Source organism: Triticum aestivum, chromosome 4D, assembly GCF_018294505.1.
Source record: "Triticum aestivum cultivar Chinese Spring chromosome 4D, IWGSC CS RefSeq v2.1, whole genome shotgun sequence".
Taxonomy (NCBI): domain Eukaryota; kingdom Viridiplantae; phylum Streptophyta; class Magnoliopsida; order Poales; family Poaceae; genus Triticum; species Triticum aestivum.
The window spans coordinates 489,097,180-489,119,100 of record NC_057805.1 but is presented as its reverse complement, the minus strand read 5'-3'; positions in this window follow the sequence as shown (position 1 = coordinate 489,119,100).

Below are 21,921 nucleotides of genomic sequence, written 5' to 3'. Positions count from 1 at the left end.
AAAGTGTGTTCGGCCAAATGGGATCGAGCGTGTTGGGTTATGTGGTGCACCCCTGCAGGGAAGTTTATCTATTCGAATAGCCGTGTCCCTCGGTAAAAGGACGACCCGGAGTTGTACCTTGACCTTATGACAACTAGAACTGGATACTGAATAAAATACACCCTTCCAAGTGCCAGATACAACCCGGTGATCGCTCTCTAACAGGGCGACGAGGAGGGGATCGCCGGGTAGGATTATGCTATGCGATGCTACTTGGAGGACTTCAATCTACTCTCTTCTACATGCTGCAAGATGGAGATGGCCAGAAGCGTAGTCTTCGACAGGACTAGCTATCCCCCTTTTATTCTGGCATTCTGCAGTTCAGTCCACTGATATGCCCCTTTACACATATACCCATGCATATGTAGTGTAGCTCCTTGCTTGCGAGTACTTTGGATGAGTACTCACGGTTGCTTCTCTCCCTCTTTTCCCCTTTTCCTTTCTATCTGGTTGTCACAACCAGATGCTGGAGTCCAGGAGCCAGACGCCACCGTCGACGACGACTCCTACGATACTGGAGGTGCCTACTACTACGTGCAGGCCGCTGACGATGACCAGGAGTAGTTAGGAGGATCCCAGGCAGGAGGCCCGCGCCTCGTTCGATCTGTCTCCCTGTTTGTGCTAGCCTTCTTAAGGCAAACTTGTTTAACTTATGTATGTACTCAGATATTGTTGCTCCCGCTGACTCGTCTATGATCGAGCACTTGTATTCGAGCCCACGAGGCCCCTGGCTTGTATTATGATGCTTGTATGACTTATTTATGTTTTAGAGTTGTGTTGTGATATCTTCCCGTGAGTCCCTGATCTTGGTCGTACACATTTGCGTGCATGATTAGTGTACGGTCAAATCGGGGGTGTCACAGTTCATTTGGAGAGGCATGTACATGAACTCATGGGAAGCATGTTAACGCATTGGTCAGAGTCAAGTTACCACGGTTGTATGCTTTTGGTATTTCCAAATGATTCCGCTCACTCATTCTCTTGGAGAGGAATGGACGTGAAAACGGCGGAGGCAAGTATTGTTATTAGCCAGAGTCACGTTTGTCCACGCGTGTGTTACATGCATTTTCTCTGGCGAGTCACTGTGAGGTGCGTGGAAGTGAAGCCGAGTTGGCACTGTGTTGCTAATGCAACAGGCACACTACTGGCGCTGTGTATGGAAATGTTTTCCTTCCTTTTTGTGGAGAGTCGCGGTGGTGCGTTCCAGGGAGGCACTGTTTATTATTAGAGAGAGTCACATTTCATGGTTCTTTGTGTTCCAAATGATTCCGCTCGCCAGTTCGTTTGGAAAGGCATGGACATGAACTCATGCGAAGCATGTTAACGCATTGGTCAGAGTCAAGTTACCACGGTTGTATGCTTTTAATATTTCCAAATGATTCCACTCACTCGTTCTTTTGGAGAGGAATGGACGTGAAAACGATGGAGGCATGTATTGTTATTAGCCAGAGTCATGTTTGTCCACGTGTGTGTTACATACATTTTCTCTGGCGAGTCACTGTGAGGTGAGTGGAAGTGAAGCCGAGTTGGCACTGTGTTGCTAATGCAAGAGGCAGACTACTGACGCTTTGTATGGAAATGTTTTCCTTGTCAACTCGTACCTTTTTTGTGGAGAGTCGCGGTGGTGCGTTCCAGGGAGACACTGTTTGTTATTAAAGAGCGTCACGTTCGTGCCTGCGTGTGTTACAGACGTTTTCACTAAGGTGTCACCTCGACAAGTGTGCAAGTTAATTCGCGGATATAGTAAGATTTTGATATAAATATCATTCCACAAAAATGGCAATGGATAATAGTATGAATTCGATAGTAATTTCTCTGGAATACAGACAGACGTACACAGTAAGTTAACTGTGTTTGAGATGTTTTTGATTGAATATATACGGACCATTTGAAAGAAGTTGAGTGGTTGTAGTGTGGACGAACGCACGGGGAGACGAAATGATAGTACTTGTGTTTCCCAGGCGTGCAGAGTTCGAGGTATTTAATAGAGATTGTGAGAATTCGAGGCGTCGGTTACTCTGTTTGACTGTCTGACCGGTGTGCATGTGTTATAAAAAGGTACCTACTCACGGAACACTCCATGTCCACAATTCTCCAGAGACAGGCACCTCTTTCTAGCTGGTAGCTCCTTGCTTGCGCCATGGCAGGTAAGAGGGGTTCTGGGTGTTCAAGCAACCACGCAGCGAGGACCAAAGCCGCGGAAAGAAGGGACAGGTGCCGCCTCTACGCTGTAGCGGCGGCAGGGATATCCTGCCCAGGTGTCCAACGATCTCTCACGTGGAGGCGAATCCTCCCACAAGCGCATTCGCCATGGAGAGGATCTCGGCAAGATGGCAGTACCGAATTCCTTAGCCAGCGACGACGTGCTCGATGAGCTAATTAAGCAACAGTAGTTCATCGCTCGCCTGGGGAAGTTGGTGCAGCAGAGCAATGCCTCTGTGGAGAAGTCCACTAGTCTCATATTTCGATCTCTGTGTGAGAATGAGAAGCTTCTCAAAGAGCTCCACCAGACGGATCAGGAGGCCGCCCTGTGGAAGAATCTGTATGAGCAGAGCCATGCGTTGGTGCAGAAGCTGTCGGGCGAAGTGGAGCAGCTTATGGATGAGAAGGCTGAGGTCCTCGTCAAGTACAAGAGCCTGGTTGAGGATTCGTATGCTGCTGTGAAGGAAGGTCATGAGGCGACGAAGAAGCAGATTGAGGATGCGCTCGCCCACCAGCCGATCAAGAACGTTGCTGGAGTGTAGGCAGAGAGCTTGAAGCATGTGTTTTTTTGTTGCGTTGGGGCATGTGGCCTTTTGTAATTACATGAATCTGTAAAGCATTTATGCGTTGCATCGTCGTCGTGTTGTTTCGTTCGTTGGTACATGTAGATGAGTAGGCTCTGGGCATGGATGTCGCTTGTTAGCGTCGGTCGGGAAGTGAATACATCCGCGGTTCTGTACCAGGCAGCGACATGAGTTGTGTACTGACAATGGCATGGACGTTCGTGGTACTGTTAAGGGTCACAGGCACGGGCGTGAAGCGCTAAGAGGCATGTTGCCGTATAATATGGAGTCACGCTCCCCTGTGTTTTTGTTCCAGGTGCTTCCGTCAGACTCTATCAGAAGGAGAGGGACGGCCGGTGAGGCATAGCTTTTCATTACGCACAGTCACGTTCGTTTCTTTAACCCAGTGGAATGGGTTGAGACGCCAACACTTACTATTGACTCTATTGTTAAAAGCTTGTTTCCTTGTTTTCAAAAGCACAGTCACGCTTCTTTCTTGATGTTTCGTATATTACTCGATAAAGGCGTGGACTCGATTAGATGGAGAGGCACGGGCATGGTGTGGTGTTATATAGAGTCACGCTCGTCTGTGTTTGCGTTCCGAATAATTCCGTTGACTCGATCAGATGGAAACCCAGCGGAAAGGCATCGTTTGGTCTTACTCACAGTCACGTTCGTTTCTTTAATTGCGGAAACCCAGCGGAAAGGGTTCAGGTGTGAACACTCACTGTTTACTCGGTGAGGCACGGAATGGCTTATTCGAGAGAAGCTGTTGTGGTGTATTCTTTGCACGGTGGTGGGTCCCAGGAAGTGACGGCGTGGTATTGTGAAGAGTCACATTATGTTGTTTTCGTGTTCCAAATGATTCCGTTGAACCGTTCGCAACGGCAGGCATATCCGTGCAGCGCGAAGAGGCATTGTTATGATTTACCAAGAGTCACATCCGTGCGTTTATCGCGGAAACCCAACGGTTCGACGGGCGTCTCTTCGTACCTCGGGACTGAACGCCACGTGGCGCCGCTCCAGAAACATAATGGTCCGACGGGCGTATCCTCCGGTGACGCCGCTCTGGCTCGTCGCCCGAGGCCAGGCTCCGGCTATTTAAGCAGACGGGGTCTCGAAACCCTAGCCACATTCTACTCCTCCCTTTGTCTGCCGCCAGGCCTTCCACTCCTGTTGCTCATCACTATTCACTGACCATCTCCGCCATGGCTGGCCAGAAGGAGACTACTCCGGACTGCCGTGCGCTGTCGCGGGAGGAGATCCTGGCTCGCGAGGGTTCCTCGTCTGTAAGTTCACCCTGTTTCTGCTTCTCCTTCATTCGTTTTTTCTTTCTTTCGGCTGCTTTGATTTAGTTTGTGAAACATGAATTATTGTGGTCAGCTGACTCCTAATTTGATGTGGGTGTGTCTTGCTGATACAGATTTACAGTCAGTTGGAGGTAGGGTTAGTCTGCGTCATGGTCTTGAACAGAAGTCCCCTGCTGTAGAATTGGGGAGCAGCTGTGGCTCGAAAGAGAAGGGAATGGTGAGCGGGGCGGCGACGGCAAGTGCTGTGAGGTCCTTGTTAGTTACTCTCAATAACCTGGTCGATGAGATGAATACTTTGGTTTCACTTCCAAAGGCTGACAAAACGTACGAGCAGCTGCTGGAGATCACCTACGCGTGGAAGAAGCTTTGCGAGGAAACAAACGAAGATTTGGAGAAGGCGAATGCCAGGATCGTAGAAATTACGGCTGAGACGAGAAATCTCCTTAGAGAGCACACCCGGTCGTTGCAGGAATCGGCCGCAGGTGTGAAGCGACATGACGAGAATATGAAGGCGCTGAAGAAGGAGATTGATGAACTGCGCCGGGAGCAAACCAGCAACAAGGTCGGTGGGGACTAGGTATACAGCAGCGTCCCTGGCTGTTGTGTGCGTCTGGTGTTGTTAAGCAGTGGAGTGGAGTTTCTTACCTTGTCTTGTGAAATTTCGCTGTCAGCTACCTTGCTAACAAAATGTATTTTGGTTTCGAGTATCGTTGTAATTAGGTGCCATTACTTATGATGCACGGGACGTGAAGTCTCTGCATCCACGGTTGTGAACCTAGTATTGTAATGACTTGTGTACTGATGAAGGCGTGTACGTTCGTGGCTTTTCTGTGTTGCAGTGTTTCGGGTCACAGACACGGGCTTGCATCCCACAGATTCATGTTGTGGTTTTATATAGAGTCACGTTCGCCTGTATTTCTGTTCGAAATGTTCCCGATGACTCGTTGAGAAAAATAGGCACGTATGCAGATGAATCCCATGGGGGAATGGTTTCGTCTTTCGCATAGTCACGTTCGTACGTTTATCATGGAAAGAAAGCAGAATGGGTTTAGATGTTAACGCTAGCTGTTTACTTTGTGAGATCCGAGAGTCGAGTTGTTTAAAAGCGTAAGTTACTTATTTGTAAAAGCCATGGTTCTGTACTGAGTTACGTCGCACATCTTTTATTAGAAGCACGGACGTGAAGTGAATATAGCCGCAGACGATGACTTGTGCACTGACGATGGCGTGGACGTTCGTGGCAGTGTTAAGGGTCACAGGCACGGGCATGAAGCGCTAAAAGGCATGCTACCGTATAATATAGAGTCACTTTCCCGTGTGTTTGAATTCCGAATGATTCCGTATAATATAGACGGAGAGGCACGGGCGTTCAGCGCACAAAGGCACCGTCAGGTTCTTTCTTTAATTCAGGAGACCCACCGGAATTGGTTCAGATGTTAACACCCACTGTTTACTGTGTGAGGCACGGAATGGCCTATTTGAGAGATGCTGGTGTTGTATATTCTTCGCACAGTCATGGGTCCAAGGAAGGCACGGCGTTTTATTGTGTAGAGTGACGTTAGTTTCTCTTGGTGTTCCAGATGGCGTGGTTTTATGTAGAGTCACGTTTGCCTGTATTTGTGTTCGAAATGATTCCGTTGACTAGTTCAGTAGAGGTTGTGTGTGTCTGTAAAGGTTGAACAATGTCAAGCAATCGTCGTTGTCAGAACGGAGACAGTTTCGTTTCCATGTCAAGCAATCGTGTTTTGTTATTAAGTAGTAGTACTACCCCGTCCAAAATAAATGTGTCAACTTTGCAGTATAATTCACATTGTACTGGTTATTACAGAGTTGAGCGAATTAATTTGTGATGGAAGGTGTATGTTTTATTACAAATTGCAGTTTTAAGTACCATATTTGGGTTGGAAGGCGTATGTTGTATTACACTATATTGTTTTATTATAGATTGCAGTTTCAAGTACAAAATAAACGTCTCAACTAGGGCACATATTTGATTCTAGAGATTTCAGTGTGGTTAGATTTGAATATGGTTTCAACATGGTTAGATTCTAGAGAGGCACTCAACAACATGCACAAAAAAGCCACATATGTGCTTCTGAGAAGCACCGTCTTGCATGGTATTACCGCAAGATGGGGATTCGACATTTATCCAGGACATTCAGGGTTTTATAAGTGTAGAAAGAATTGTTTTTCACTTATATGTTGTGTGGCAGAGGCACATCAATTACTTTTGTGAGAGGCATGAATGTGCCGACGGGACAGGCACGATCACGTATGAAATAGGTGCAAGGTGGTCCCTAATGTCTCCTTAATGTATCATCTATACACTTTACTATTACTAGCACGATCGTCGTTCTTGTTGAGGCACGGATGTGAAGGATGGAGCCTTTGCCTCTGCGATAGTCACATCCCATATTACGAAGGAAGCAAATCTTCACAGACCCGATACATCGGAAGCTGGCCATAAGGCACGCTCCTGCCTCTACGTTTTCGATGACGTCATGTTTAGTGCCAGTGGGGTGGACGTAATGCTCGGTTTATTGATGTTTTTGTTGTCAGCAACTTTCTTAACATGTTACGCCTGACAGAGGTACGGTGTTACCCAACGTAGAGGCATGCACGTAACTAACTAGAGGCACGGAGACGTGATTCCAAGGGAGGTACGGACGCGAAAAGGATCGTTATGCAAGGACATGAAGGTGTGCCTCTGCTTTAAAGAAGCTTTCACTGACACATTTTCATTGTGGGGGGCATGGACTATGAGCTCCATGTGTTTTCGAAGGCATTAGGCCTCATTAATGAACATATCAGAGAGAAGGTGAATCTTTTGGTTGACGTCTAGAATGTTGCGTAAAATGATGTGAAGCCAAGTTACGCATGGTCCCCTTGGTATCAGAGGCACATAGGCACATAAGTGCCTATTGTGGTGCACTGGAAATAAACTTGTGCAAAAGACATGTAAACTGCAAGCAAACTACAAGGTTAATTGCGACACAAGCAAACCTAAATTTATAACAAGCAAAAGGCAGTCTTGAGGGAAAGCAAATCTAATGAGAAATCTAGAATGTTCTAGATACTTTTGTTGGTCGGGACCATCTGCTTCAGTAGTCGTAGTCGCCACAGGACCTAGCGTGCTTCTTGGATGATGCTGATGTCGAGTTTTGTGTACTGATGAAGGCGTGTACGTTCGTGGCTTTTCTGGGTTGCAGTGTTTTGGGTCACAGACACGGGCTTGCATCCCACAGATTCATGGTGTGGTTTTATATAGAGTCACGTTCGCCTGTATTTGTGTTCAAAATGTTTCCATCGAGTCGTTGAGAAAAATAGGCACGTACGCAGGTGAATCCCATGGGGGAATGGTTTCGTCTTTTGCATACTCACGTTCGTACGTTTATCATGGAAAGAAAGCAGAATGGGTTTAGATGTTAACGCTAGCTGTTTACTTTCTGAGATTCGAGAGTCGAGTTGTTTAAAAGTGTAAGTTCCTTGTTTTTACGTCGTGCTTCTTTTATTAGAAGCACGAACGTGAAGTGAATATAGCCGCGGACGATGACTTGTGCACTGACGATGGCGTGGACGTTCGTGGCAGTGTTAAGGGTCACAGGCACGGGCATGAAGCGCTAAAAGGCATGCTACCGTATAATATAGAGTCACTTTCCCGTGTGTTTGAGTTCCGAATGATTCCGTCGACTCGATCAGACGGAGAGGCACGGGCGTTCAGCGCATAAAGGCACCGTCAGGTTCTTTCTTTAATTCGGGAGACCCACTGGAATTGGTTCAGATGTGAACACCCACTGTTTACTCTATGAGGCACGGAATGGCCTATTTTAGAGACGCTGGTGTGGTATATTCTTCGCACGGTCATGGGTCCCAGGAAGGCACGGCGTTTTATTGTGTAGAGTGACGTTAGTTTGTCTTGGTGTTCCAGATGGCGTGGTTTTATGTAGAGTCACGTTCGCCTGTATTTGTGTTCGAAATGATTTCGTTGACTAGTTCAGTAGAAGAGGCACAGGCATGAATGCCATCAGGCTATGGTTGGGTCCGTCGGAGAGTCACGTTTCGTAAGTTTATTGTTGAAACAGAGCGGAATGGGTTTAGGTGTTAACGCTAAATGTTTACTTTGCGAGTGGCCGGTTTGAGAGTCAAGGTGTTTAAAAGCGTAATTTCCTTGTTTTTAAAAGCCACGGCTCTGTGCTGAGTTGCGTGGCGCTTCTTTTATTAGAAGCATGGCGTGAGGTGTTTAAAGGCACGGCGTGGTATTGTGTAGAGTGACGTTAGTTTGTCTTGGTGTTCCAGATGGCGTGGTTTTATGTAGAGTCACGTTCACCTGTATTTGTGTTTGAAATGATTCCGTTGACTCGCTCAGAAGAAGAGGCGCCGACATGAATGCCATCAGGGCATGGTTGGGTGTGTCGGAGAGTCACGTTTCGTAAGTTTATTGTTGAAACAAAGCGGAATGGGTTTAGGTGTTAACGCTAAATGTTTACTTTGTGAGTGGCCGGTTCCAGAGTCGAGGTGTTTAAAAGCGTAATGTTTTTAAACGCCACGGCTGTGTGTGGTGCTTCTTTTATTAGAAGCACGGGCGTTAAGTGACTACAACTACGGTTCTGTACCAGGTAGCGACATGACTTGTGCACTGATGATGGCGTGGACGTTCGTGGCAGTGTTAAGGGTCACAGGCACGGGCGTGAAGCGCTAAAAGGCATGCTGCCCTATAATATAGTCACGCTCCCGTGTGTTTGTGTTCCGAATGAATCAGTCGACTCGATCAGACAGAGAGGCACCGCCGTTCAGCGCACAAAGGTTCTTTAATTGGGGAGACCCAGCGGAATTGGTTCAGATGTGAATACCCACTGTTTACTCTGTGAAGCACGGAATGGCCTATTTGAGAGACGCTGGTGTGGTATATTCTTCGCACGGCTATGGGTCCCAGGAAGGCACGGCGTCGCATTGTGTAGAGTGACGTTAGTTTGTCTTGGTGTTCCAAATGATTCTGTTGAATCGTTTGCACTGAAAGCACAACTATGAAGTCATTAGAGGCATGGTTATGCGTTACACGGAGTCACATTCGTGTGTTGATTGCAGAAACCCCACCGTTCGACGGGCGTCCCCTCGTATTCGGTGTGAACGCCACTCCGGAAACCCAGGGGTCCGACGTGCGTTTCCTCCGGTGACGCCGTTCTGGAGGAGGTGGAGGTATTTAATAGAGTGAACGCCATGTGTCGGCGCTGCGGAATCCAAAAGGACTGACGGCCATCTCATCCGTCGGTGAAGTGAACGCCGCGTGTCACCGTTCCGTCGCCCGAGGTCAAGAAGCAGTTATTTAAGCCGAGCGGCGTCCAGCACCACTAGACATCATCCTGCTTCTCCCTCTTTCGCCGGCAATCTTAGGAAATCACCCATCTTCCTCTTTTCGTTTGTGACGTTCCCCGCCATGGTTCCGCACAAGATAACTACTTATGCGATGCTTACTCCCGAGCGTCGCTTTCAGTTGCAGGAGGACATCCATTCGAGGCGCGCCGCTCGGGTCGCAGCGGGCATGTCTCCGGACTCGCCGGGGCCGGAGGAGATTGGGGAGGTGGAGGAAGTGGAGGGGGATGCGTCGGAGCTCATGCAGGGAGTTGATCCAGTGGGGGGAGATGTGATGGAGGAAGAGGATGGGGTTGACAAGGATGAGGAGGACAACGTGGAAGGCGTGGACGAGGATGACGAGGACGACGAGGAAGGCATGGACGAGGATGAGGAGGACGACGAGGAAGGTGTTGACGAGGACGACGAGGAAGGCATGGACGAGGATGAGGAGGACGACGAGGAAGGTGTGGACGAGGACGACGAGGAAGGCATGGACGAGGACGAGGAGGAGGCTGGTGACGAGGAAGACGAGGACGGCGAAGAGTGGGGTGACAAGGAAGACGAGGCGGAGTTCTATCTCGGTGAGTCGGCCTTGATGGCGGAGCAGACCGCTATCCTGGAGTCCATCCAAGATGAGGCGTATGTGGAGTCCAACCGGCGCTTCCTCCGGGAAGAGCAGGCAAAGACCGATGTGCTCTTCGACGAGCTGCATGCGGAGCAGGAGGCGGAGGCCAACAACATCGACGTCAGAATGCAGATAGTGGACATCTCCGACGACGGGGAGTAGTGTAGTTTTGTTGGTAGATGTTTGCTTTTCCATGCTTTTTATGCTTTTCATGTTTTGTGTGTCTGTAAAGGTTGAACAATGTCAAGCAATCGTCGTTGTCAGAACGGAGACAGTTTCGTGTCCATGTCAAGCAATCGTGTTTTCTTCTTAAGTAGTAGTACTACCCTGTCCAAAATAAATGTGTCAACTTTGCAGTACAATTCACATTGTACTGGTTAGTACAGAGTTGAGCGAATTTACTTGTGATGGAAGGTGTATGTTTTATTACAAATTGCAGTTTTAAGTACCATATTTGGGTCGGAAGGCGTATGTTTTATTACACTGTATTGTTTTATTATAGATTGCAGTCTCAAGTACAAAATAAACGTCTCAACTAGGGCCCATATTTGATTCTAGAGATTTCAGTGTGGTTAGATTTGAATATGGTTTCAACATGGTTAGATTCTAGAGGGGCACTCAACAACATGCACAAAAAAGCCACAGATGTGCTTCTGAGAAGCACCGTCTTGCATGGTATTACCGCAAGATGGGATTAGACATTTATCCAGGACATTCCGGGTTTTATAAGTGTAGAAAGAATTGTTTTTCACTTATATGTTGTGTGGCAGAGGCACGACAATTACTTTTGTGAGAGGCATGAATATGCCGATGGAACAGGCACGGTCACGTATGAAATAGGTGCAAGGTGGTCCCTAATGTCTCCTTAATGTATCATCTATACACTTTACTGTTACAAGCACGATCGTCGTTCTTGTTGAGGCACGGAGGTGAAGGATGGAGCCTTTGCCTCTGCGATAGTCACGTCCCATATTATGAACGAAGCAAATCTTCACAGACCCGATACGTCGGAAGCTGGCCGTAAGGCATGCTCCTGCCTCTGTGTTTTCGATGACGTCATGTTTAGTGCCAGTGGGGTGGACGTAATGCTCGGTTTGCTGATGTTTTTGCTGTCAGCAACTTTCTAAACATGTTACGCCCGACAGAGGTACGGTGTTACCCGACGTAGAGGCATGCACGTAACTAACTGGAGGCACGGAGACGTGATTCCAAGGGAGGTACAGACGCGAAAAGGATCGTTATGCAAGGACGTGAAGGTGTGCCTCTGCTTTAAAGAAGCTTTCACTGACACATTTTCGTTGTGGGGAGCATGGACTATGAGCTCCATGTGTTTTCGAAGGCATTAGGCCTCATTAATGAACATATCAGAGAGAAGGTGAATCTTTTGGTTGACGTCTAGAATGTTGCGTAAAATGAGGTGAAGCCAAGTTACGCATGGTCCCCTTGGTATCAGAGGCACATAGGCACATAAGTGCCTATTGTGGTGCACTGGAAATAAACTTTTGCAAAAGACATGTAAACTGCAAGCAAACTACAAGGTTAACTGCGACACAAGCAAACCTAAATTTATAACAAGCAAAAGGCAGTCTTTAGGGAAAGCAAATCTAATGAGAAATCTAGAATGTTCTAGATAGTTTTGTTGGCCGGGACCATCTGCTTCAGTAGTCGTAGTCGCCACAGGACCTAGCGCGCTTCCTGGTGTGCTCCTTGTCGAGTTTTGCCCGGCGAAGCCCTTCCTGGATGATGCTGTGGCGGCTCCATATCTCGTACGCAGCGTAAGCGTCCTTTGCCGCGTACTCAATGTGCCTCATGGACAGGGGCATGCACGCCCAGCGGCTGCGTTCTGCGTTGGTGAGCTCTACGTCGTGGACAAGGATGCCTGAGATGTCCCCAAGGGAGTCCAGAGGCTTGGTAGCTGTAGGCACCCTCCATTCCTTCTGGATGTCAATGAAGTGGGCGATCTCCAGTCCGACGCGGCCGAGCCTCTCTATGTCGCCGTCGATGGAGAAGCCAACAAACGTGTACCTGGGGTCCGCGAGGAAGTTGTCGAACTTGGTGCAGTTCTTGTCGGCCGCGCTCAGTTGGAAGAGCAGCACCGGATGATCCTTGCCGACGGAGAGCTGGATGAGGGCAGGTTTCTGATCTTCGCCATGATCGTTGGTGTACTTCACATCAACTCCGATGATCTTGTGGCGCTCGAACTGGAGGTGCCGGTCGTACTGCTCAATGGTGGTCGCCACCTTGTGCAAGTCGTTGGTGTGGATCACGTGCAACTTTGTGTTGCCGTGGGCCTGCACCTCCATGAATTCCCTGGTGAATCCCATGGCCTGGAGCAGTTGGTCCTCCTGCAATCTGATTTTTCGTGGGGAACAATGAGTGGGAGCGCAATGGCGATTTCTGTTCTTTGTGTGTGAGAAGGCCGCGGCGGGAGTCTAAATTTAAGGGCGGGGAAGTGGCAAAGGAGTGCACGATCTCACTATCGACGCGGTTGTGCACATCGTGGGTTCTGGGTCGTGGTTTTTCTTTATAAAAAATAAAAATAAAATTAGCAGTTATATTTTTAACAACCGTCGTATCTCCAGCAAGTCGTGGGGATGATCGTTGTCTTTCGTAGTTTGCTGTCAAATGTAAACTTTTACAATCTCGTGAGGCATGCAGTTATATTTTTAACAACCATCGTATCTCGTGAGGCATGCAGGGGTAATATGTAGAGGCACAAGTCTCTGACCAAGAGAAGCATGCTTCAAGTGGCAGCTTTAACTCTCAGACACACGGGCGTGGTACATTTATTGGGAGTGGCAATTGTTTTCAGTGATACATACGCTGGTAGGAGCAGTGATGTGTTTCTTCAGAGGCACTGTTGTGTGTCCGTGTTGCAACTGACGCTACGAGATGGTCAGAAAGAACGAGAAGCAACAAGAGGCGTGGTCATGCAGCTGCAAAAAGCACTCATACAACTAGAGGCAAAACAAGAGGCACAGATACGATGCTACGTGATGCACAGAGTTGAAGCTACGTGATTGCACGGACGTCTATTCGTGCTATGGTGCTACGTGAGGCACGGGCACGAACAAATAGCCGTGCACTCAACTACATGCGCAAAAAGCCACATATGTGTTTCAGAGAAGCAGCGGCCTCCATGGTTTTACCGCAAGGTGGGATTCGACATTTATCCAGGGCATTCCGAGTTTTACAAGTGTTGGAAGAATCGTTTTTCACTTATATGTTCTGTGGCAGAGGCACGGCTATTACTTGTGTGACGAAGGAATGTACGTCGAATGTACGTGACGCGAGGATTGACAATAGGCGTCCGTTACTGTTTTCCTGGAATATTTTTGAATTAACTGCGAGAGGCATGAATGTGCCGACGGAATAGGCACGGTCATGTCTGAAATAGTTGCAAGGTCGTCCCTAAGGTGTCTTATACGCTTTACAGTTACAAGCACGGTCGTCGTTCTTGCCGAGGCACGGAGGTGAATGATGGAGCCTATGCTTTTGCGATAGTCACCTCCCATATTAACAAGGAAGTAAATCTTCATAGACCCGATACGTCGGAAGCTGGCCCTAAGGCACGCTCCTGCCTCTGCGTTTTCGGTGACGTCATGTTTAGTGCCAGCGGGGTCGACGTAATGCTCGGTTTTCTGATGTTTTTGTTTTCAGCAACTTTCTTAACATGTTACGCATGACAGAGGTACGGTTTTAGCCGACGAACTGGAGGCACGGACGTGGTTCATAGGGAGGTAGGGACGCGAAGGATCGTGATGGAAGCACGTGAAGGTGTGCCTCTATTTTCAAGAAGCTTTCATTGACACGTTTTCATTGCGGGGCCATGGCCTATGAGTTTCATGTGTCTTCGAAGGCATTCGGCCTCATTAACGGATGTGAAGTCAATTTATGCACGGTCTCCATAGGAGTGGAGGCACCGAAGTGCCTTCGTGGGTGTATTAAGTAGCTAGTTGGTGTTATTGACGGACAACCGTGCCTCTGTAGTGTTCTTCTCTGAGGGTCACGGGCGTAAGCAATGTTTTCCAAGGAGAATAAACACCTAACTACCTCTGTATTCAAAATGTCACCGAAGGAACATTGTGCACTGCTTTTAGGAGCATTCTGTAATTGTTGTCCCTGCATTTCGACGCTGCATCCAGAAAGGTACTAGTGCATTGCATGCTCGTCATTTTTGTGGATTGCTATGTGTACCTGCTCTGTGCGTTACGCTAATCGTATAGTATCTGTACTGTGTTTATATTTTTCAGTTCATGCCAATATATTCTAATAATAGAAAACTGCAACATTGCACTGGAAATAAACTTGTTTAGAAGATATGTAAACTGGAAGCAAACTACAAGGTTATCTGTACTGTGTTTATATTTTTCAGTTCACGCCAATATATTCTAATAATAGAAAACTGCAACATTGCACTGGAAATAAACTTGTTCAGAAGATATGTAAACTGGAAGCAAACTACAAGGTTATTTGTACTGTGTTTATATTTTTCAGTTCACACCAATATATTCTAATAATAGAAAACTGCAACATTGCACTGGAAATAAACCTATTCAGAAGATATGTAAACTGGAAGCAAACTACAAGGTTATCTGTACTGTGTTTATATTTTTCAGTTCACGCCAATATATTCTAATAATAGAAAACTGCAACATTGCACTGGAAATAAACTTGTTCAAAAGATATGTAAACTGGAAGCAAACTACAAGGTTAACTGCGACACAAGCAAATCTAAATTTAGAACAAGCAAACGGCAGTCTTGAGAGAAAGCAAATCTAACGGGAAATCTAGAATGGCACGAGCAATCTTCTAGTTACTTTTCTTGGCCGGGACCACCTGCTTCAGTAGTCGTAGTCGCCCCAGGACCTTGCGCGCTTCCTGGTCTGCTCCTTCTCGAGTTTTGCTCGATGGAGGCCTTCCTGGATGATGGTGAGGCGGCTCCATATCTCGTACTCGATGTGCCTCATGGACAGAGGCATGCGCGCCCAGCGCTGGTGCTCTGCATTGGTGAGCTTCTTCTTCATGTTGTTGTAGTAGTCGTGGACAATGATGCCTGAGACATCCCCAAGGCACCCTCCATTCCTTCTGGATGTCGACGAAGTGGGCGATCTCTAGTCTGACGTGCCCGAGCATCTCTATGTCGCCGTCGATGGAGAAGCCAGGAAACGTGTATCTGGGGTCGGCGAGGAAGTTGTCGAACCTGGTGCAGTTCTTGTCGGCGGCGCTCAGTTGGAAGAGCAAGACCGGATGATCCTTGCCGTCGGAGAGCTGGACGAGGGCTAGTTTCTGATCTTCGCCAACGTTGTTGGTGTACTCCACATCAACTCCGACGATCTTGTGGCGCTCGAATTCGAGGTGTCGCTCGTACTGCTCGATGGTGGTCGCCGCCTTGTGCAAGTCGTTGGTGTGGATCACGTGCAACTTTGTGTTGCCGTGGGCCTGCACCTCCATGAATTCCTTGATGAATCCCATGGCCTGGAGCAGTTGGTCCTCCTGCAACCTTGTTTTTCGTGGGGAACAATGAGTGGGAGCGCAATGGCGATTTCTGTTGTTAACTTTTACAATTTATCTCGTGAGGCATGCAGGGGCAGTATGTAGAGGCACAAGTCTCTGACCAAGAGAAGCATGCTTGAAGTGGCTGGTTTAACTCTCAGACACACGGGCGTGGTACATTCATTGGGAGTGGCAATTTTTTTCAGTGATACATTCGCTGGTAGGAGCAGTGCTGTGTTTTTTCAGAGGCACTGTTGCAGCTGTCGCTACGAGATGGACAGAAAGAACGAGAAGCAACGAGAGGCGTGGATATACAGCTGCAAGAAGCACTCATACAACTAGAGGCGCAAGCAGAGGCATAGATACGATGCTACGTCAGGCACGGAAATGAAGTTACGTGGTTCACGGACGTCAATTCGTGCTATGGTGCTATGTGAGGCACGGGCACAAACAAATAGCCGTGCACTCAACTACATGCGCAAAAAGCCACAGATGTGTTCCTAAGAAGCACCGGCCTCCATGGTTTTGCCGCAAGGTGGGATTCGACATTTATCCAGGGCATTCCGGGTTTTACAAGTGTAGGAATAATCGGTTTACACATATGTTCTGTGGCAGAGGCACGGCAATTACTTTTGTGACGAAAGAATGAACGTCCAATGTACGTGACGTGAGGATTGACAATAGGCGTCCGTTACTGTTTTCCGGAATGTTTTTCAATTAACTTTGAGAGGCATGAATGTGACGACGGAACAGGCATGGTCATGTCTGAAATAGTGGCAAGGTGGTCCCTAATGTGTCTTGAATGTATCACCTGTAATGCTGCACTGTTACAAGCACGGTCATTATTCTTGCAGAGGCACGGTCGTGAGAGTTATGAATGTGTCGACTCAACAGGCACGGTCATGTCTGAAATAGTTGCAAGTACGAGATGGGCAGAAACAACGAGAAGAAACGAGGGGCGTAGGCATGCAGCTGCGAAACGCACTTATACAGCGAGTAGCACAGCTAGAGGCACATGTACGATGCTACGTGAGGCACGGACATGAACCTATGTGAAGGCATGGATGTTTAAGGTGACTGAGCCATAGGGGAAGGCATTAGGTTTTTAGGAGAAGTGTTGTGCGGTTGACAGAGGTGTATGCTTGAGCTCATCGCAACAAACTACTTGGCATGACGCTATTCTGCGGAGCACCATAGTGACAAATATGTATACTACTGACGTGCGGAGCTAGCAACGTCACTAAACTATTCTGAAACATACTTCACCACAGCCATTCATCCTCCATTATTATTCCGCGAATCCCTTTATTATTATCCAGAGATAAATAAACTAACCCACGTAAGTGTTTCACCTTCTTTGACAGGGAATTTTCACCACCGTCCTCTTGGACATAATTATATGCTCAGTTACATACCATGACATAACTAAATAACAAAACTGATGTGTACAGGCTGTTCAAAAAACAGACATAAATTACTGAACTAGGAAGTATAGCCACCGGCCACGCTCTATCCGGAAAGGTCATTGATTATCATCCGCAGCAGCTTCATGTTTCCCAATGTTGGCCACCGCTTTTCAACTGTGACAAGGACAATTGAACCAACCTTTAACTGAGCTTCCCGGGCAAAATCTGAAAAACCGGTCACCTCCATTCTGCCGTCGGTTCGTATGGAGTACGTTGTGCTCATGTCTATTGCATCATACATCTCTGTTAGGCTGATACCACCATTTTGAGGTAGATATCCCAGGTTCATCTTTAGAAGCCTCACAACGGCAGACGGGATTCTCTGCAGATTGTACCGATATTACTAGATAAAATCAATGTACAAGGACATAAAACATCGAAAATAGCAAACAAAACCATGGCAGTGGATCAAAACAAATATTCAATGACTAACCAGACGACCATTTATGACATTGGTGACGTTTAGACGCTGCACAAAGGGTATGGTGGGGAAGTCGTCAGACTCAAACACATAGTATATCATTTGTCCAAATTGTCTGTATGAGAGGTTTACGCCTCGACCGAACACTGTTTTCCCAATGTACTCCCTCTCCGAGTCATTTAGAAAATCAAGAGCTGCATGGAAAAAATAACTCATTTTCAAACAAATTTGTTTAAACAGATGAAGTTTGTATTTAAGTTTAAAATGAATGGTTAAATTCAATGCATGTGATCAAATTGGGATGATAATCAACAGAATTGCATAAAATGTTTTCAAAATAACTTTGATTGTAAGTATGTCATTAATTTAGTGGGCAGGGGTAGGAGTACCAAATTATGCTGATAAACGTAGTTGATAAAACAGGATGGAAGTTGCTGCACTTACCTAGTGATGGTTTGGGGAGGGGCCTGTGACCTCCTCGAGAATCACTGAGTCTCAGATCTATCTCAATGGACAGACTCCCAGTATCCAGGTTTATGATGATTAGATCTCGATAATGAAGATCGTAGTCACTAATTAACTTTTCCCAGCCAGGTCCATGAATTTTAGACCGGTTAGGTTCATCGGTGATGTAGATCTCATATGACAGATCCTCGTTGGTGATCAGTACTGGATTTCTTTGTTTTCCTTCTTCTTGAAATGCTTCCTCTTTCCACCGATAGATTGAAGAAGTGACTTGCTGCCTGCAGTAGCATGGCACATACTGCGCAAGAAAAAAAATCTTACCAGGCATGTATAACCAAGACAGATAGCGCTTATCATATATGTACCAATTTTTTTCAACAGGTTGCTATTTGATAAAACAAGGTACATCAAACATTGAAAACATATCATTAAATGCTTAAATGTAGGCATTCCATTCAAACAATATGGTAGAAACTTTTATTTCCTTCATCAGAAAGATACACTAGTTGGTAGTAACTGATGGGCAGCATGGGGTGGCAAACATTTCTCCTTACCAGGCATGTCTTGAAGCACCGAGGAAGATGCACTGTTATCGCGCTGTGAAGAACGCCTGACTCCAGTCCGGAGCAACCAAAGTTGGTACATATACCACAACACATGGTTTCCCCTGGAATACGTTGCAAAACAACGTTTATATGATTCTCAACACAAGGAAAATTTTATTATCTTGAATAACTACTCGGCTAAACCGGCATTTTTACATGAATAGTCGTTCACAAGCAATTTCCTAAAAAGGATTTCTGCTGCTTGGTTTTAAAAGCAGCTTTAGCAAATGTATATTTCAAGACAAGACAGGCAAAAAGGAGAAACAATGGTCTATCATCAGGCGGCTCAAAGGAGTGTTTGTAACATTTAAAATTATATGTAAATTGGTCGGAGCTGCACCCAGCAACAACGTCATCCGCGACCATACGCCACCGTCGCCGACGCCAACCACCGAAACATGTGTGGCTAGGTGGTATTTGAAACGGGTGATCCATCAACGTTAACCTTGCCTCCAGCGTACAGGACCCCAAACGCTATCTTCAAGCACAGACGTCGACTCCCAGTCAACAGCACCCCAAACGCCGACCTCCAGCACCCTGTGGCCGGTTAAGCAATAGAGCTCAACGTCTAGCCACTCGCTTGGACTTCCGGCCACCGCCGTTGTTTGCAAGACCTAACGGGCTTCAATTTAAACTACCAACCTCCCTCGGCGAAGTTCATCGCTCACCTGTGACTTGGACGCCGCAGGTCGCTGCAGCTCGTAGCGTTCTCAAGCACAAACGCCGTCTTCAAATCAACCCCACCCCTAAGAGGCATGGGTCGTGTACAGGTTCGGCCTCGTACTGCGTTGATTTGGTCTAGATCACAACGAACTTCCAGGCAATTCCTAGCATAACAGCGCAGATGCGTCGCCTTCAATCACGGAGAGACGAAACCAACAGAGAGGAAAACGGATCGTAGCGAAAAATTCACATAGAAAATAAGAGAAAATAGACTAACCCTGGATCTAGAGGGAGAATCGAGAGAGAAGAGACGATGAACGCTATAGCGGGCGAGTGGGAGGGGGCGGTCTGGGTTGGCACAAAACAGAACAGACAGTTATAATACGCGCCTGCTCGCTGACATGGGGCTACTGTACAGCGGCAAAGACAACACTATAGGCTTATTAAGAGCATAGAGGCACGCACGGACTTACATGCAAATAAGGCATGGTTTTGTGTCTGTTTTGAAAATTTTCTCAGTGAGGCGTTAACTGAGACAGGTTGTGCACGTCCATGACGCACGACCATGCTTCTGTTTTCCGAAGTATTTTTCCCTAGTACGGTCTCTCGGAGGGACAGGGACATGAACCCATGGTGCGCATCGTCCTGTAAGGATAAGAATGAGACGCACGGAAAGGCCTCTGTATTCTAAATGTACATGCGGACGGTTGGCACACGGTTGTACATGCGGACGACGCACATACGTCTTTTGTGTTCTCCTAGTTGTTTTCGCATGACACGGCCATTCCTAGTTGTGTTCTCCTAGTTGTTTTCGCATGACCCAGCCATTCCTAGTTGTGTTCTCCTAGTTGTTTTCGCATGACATGGCCACTCCGAGGGACAGTGGAGTGAAGCCACGGTGCGCACGGTTATCCAAGGAGAAAATGCAGTGAAGTGCCTCAGTTTTCGTAACATTTTAAGTTGCTTGTTCACTGAGAGAGGCACGGGTGTATGTTTAAATGACGCAAGACCGTGCTACTGTTTTCTGAATTGTTCATTTCTGACATGGTCTCTCGGAGGGACACGGTGTCTGCAATTAAAAGGGGCACGTAATCTTTCGCTTTGACGAATTCTTTGGATGCATCAGTTTTGTTCAATATGATAATGAGAATGGAAACACAGCATCTAAAAAGTGATTGGAGGTTCGTTGTTGACCTTAAGTCATTATCATAGCATTCCAAATGTTTTCAGAGACGTGTTCACACGGATGTATGATTTTCACAACCTCTTGATGCACGTTCGTTTCCTGTGGGGTGCACGGACGCATGTTGCTTTTAAAAGACAGAATTTCATGCCAAGCAACTGAGATAAACAAGAGGATACTAGTTTGATTTTTAAGCATCTGTGTGAACTGATTTCTTTTATCATAGGATCCAGAAACATATGACCGATATTGAAAACAGAAAGCATGTACATAATTGCTTGACCATGTTTACACAATGCACTCATTCAATATAGCAAGTACATCTCTTCAGACCTATTTTCAGCATCCACAGTTGAATGGATCTGGCAAATCCAGATATTCAACACCTGTGTTTTTTGAGTCCATGTGCATGTGCTCGCAAGTTGTTGTTAATTTAAGCTCTGCGCAATTAGAAGCCCTTTTGTCCATCTGCAGTACCTCTTCTTGCCGTTTGTAAAATTCACGAGTGAAATCTCTGCGCAGGCCAAACTTAAGCCTGATGGTCAGTAGCATCCTAGCATTGAGAATAAAGAATGTCACAAATTCAGTGTTTGCATCTGTGACTTCATAATCTTCCAGCGTTAATGTCCTCAAACAAATGTCGTGATTATTGAGAAACACCCGCTGCTTTTGGCGCCATTCATTTGTTATACCTCTTTGATCCCATCCTCCCCCCTAAACACACGAGAAGAGCAAACTTAAGAGTTAGTGCCAGTATATTATGCATATTATGCGTGGGCTTTCAACGTGTGTGAAATCATCACCTCGATAAACAAGTTTTGCAAGCTTTGAAAGCATCACAGCAAGTCAACAATCTCATCCAGATTAAAGCATGTCTGTGAGACAAACAAGGTCTTGACGGAATCCAGCACCGCGTGTAGGCTACTTATGCAGAGACCCTTCATTGAGCACATAACGTGATATTTTTAGCTCGTGGATGTGAATCTCAAGTGCTTTTGAATAACGCAGGTCAAAGTAACGTGCAGAGGCAGTACCTGAATAACTGTAGTCCCAATGACGATATTTGTTTCGTTGGGTAATTCAGAAATTTTTCCCAGTGTGTCCAACACAGGTGCGAACAAAACTGTTATTTGTAGTTGTGCATCTACAGAATCATGTAGCAGTCTCCGGAGGGAAGGCGCATCCTCAATGATCAGTTTTCCTCCGTCGAAACGAATGCCAATGCTTACAAGCCTAGCTGAGTTTATTCGTAGACAGCAGAATTTCTTGTTGCAAACAAGCAGCAGGCACTACAGGGCAGGGCAACCGTGGTGGATGAACTTCCGCAAGGAGACATCCGATATATAAACCTCGACCAGCGAAAGTCTCCTGAGCAGTGGGAGGCAAAGCATTTCTACAAGATTGTCTTCTAGTTTGCACATGGCGAAGGTGATGGTGTGGAGAGACGAGCGAAATCTCGAGATGGATGCCGGTGGCGACGGCATAGAAGAAGGGATTCTGCGTGCTTGCCTGGGCCCTGGGTAGAAGAACT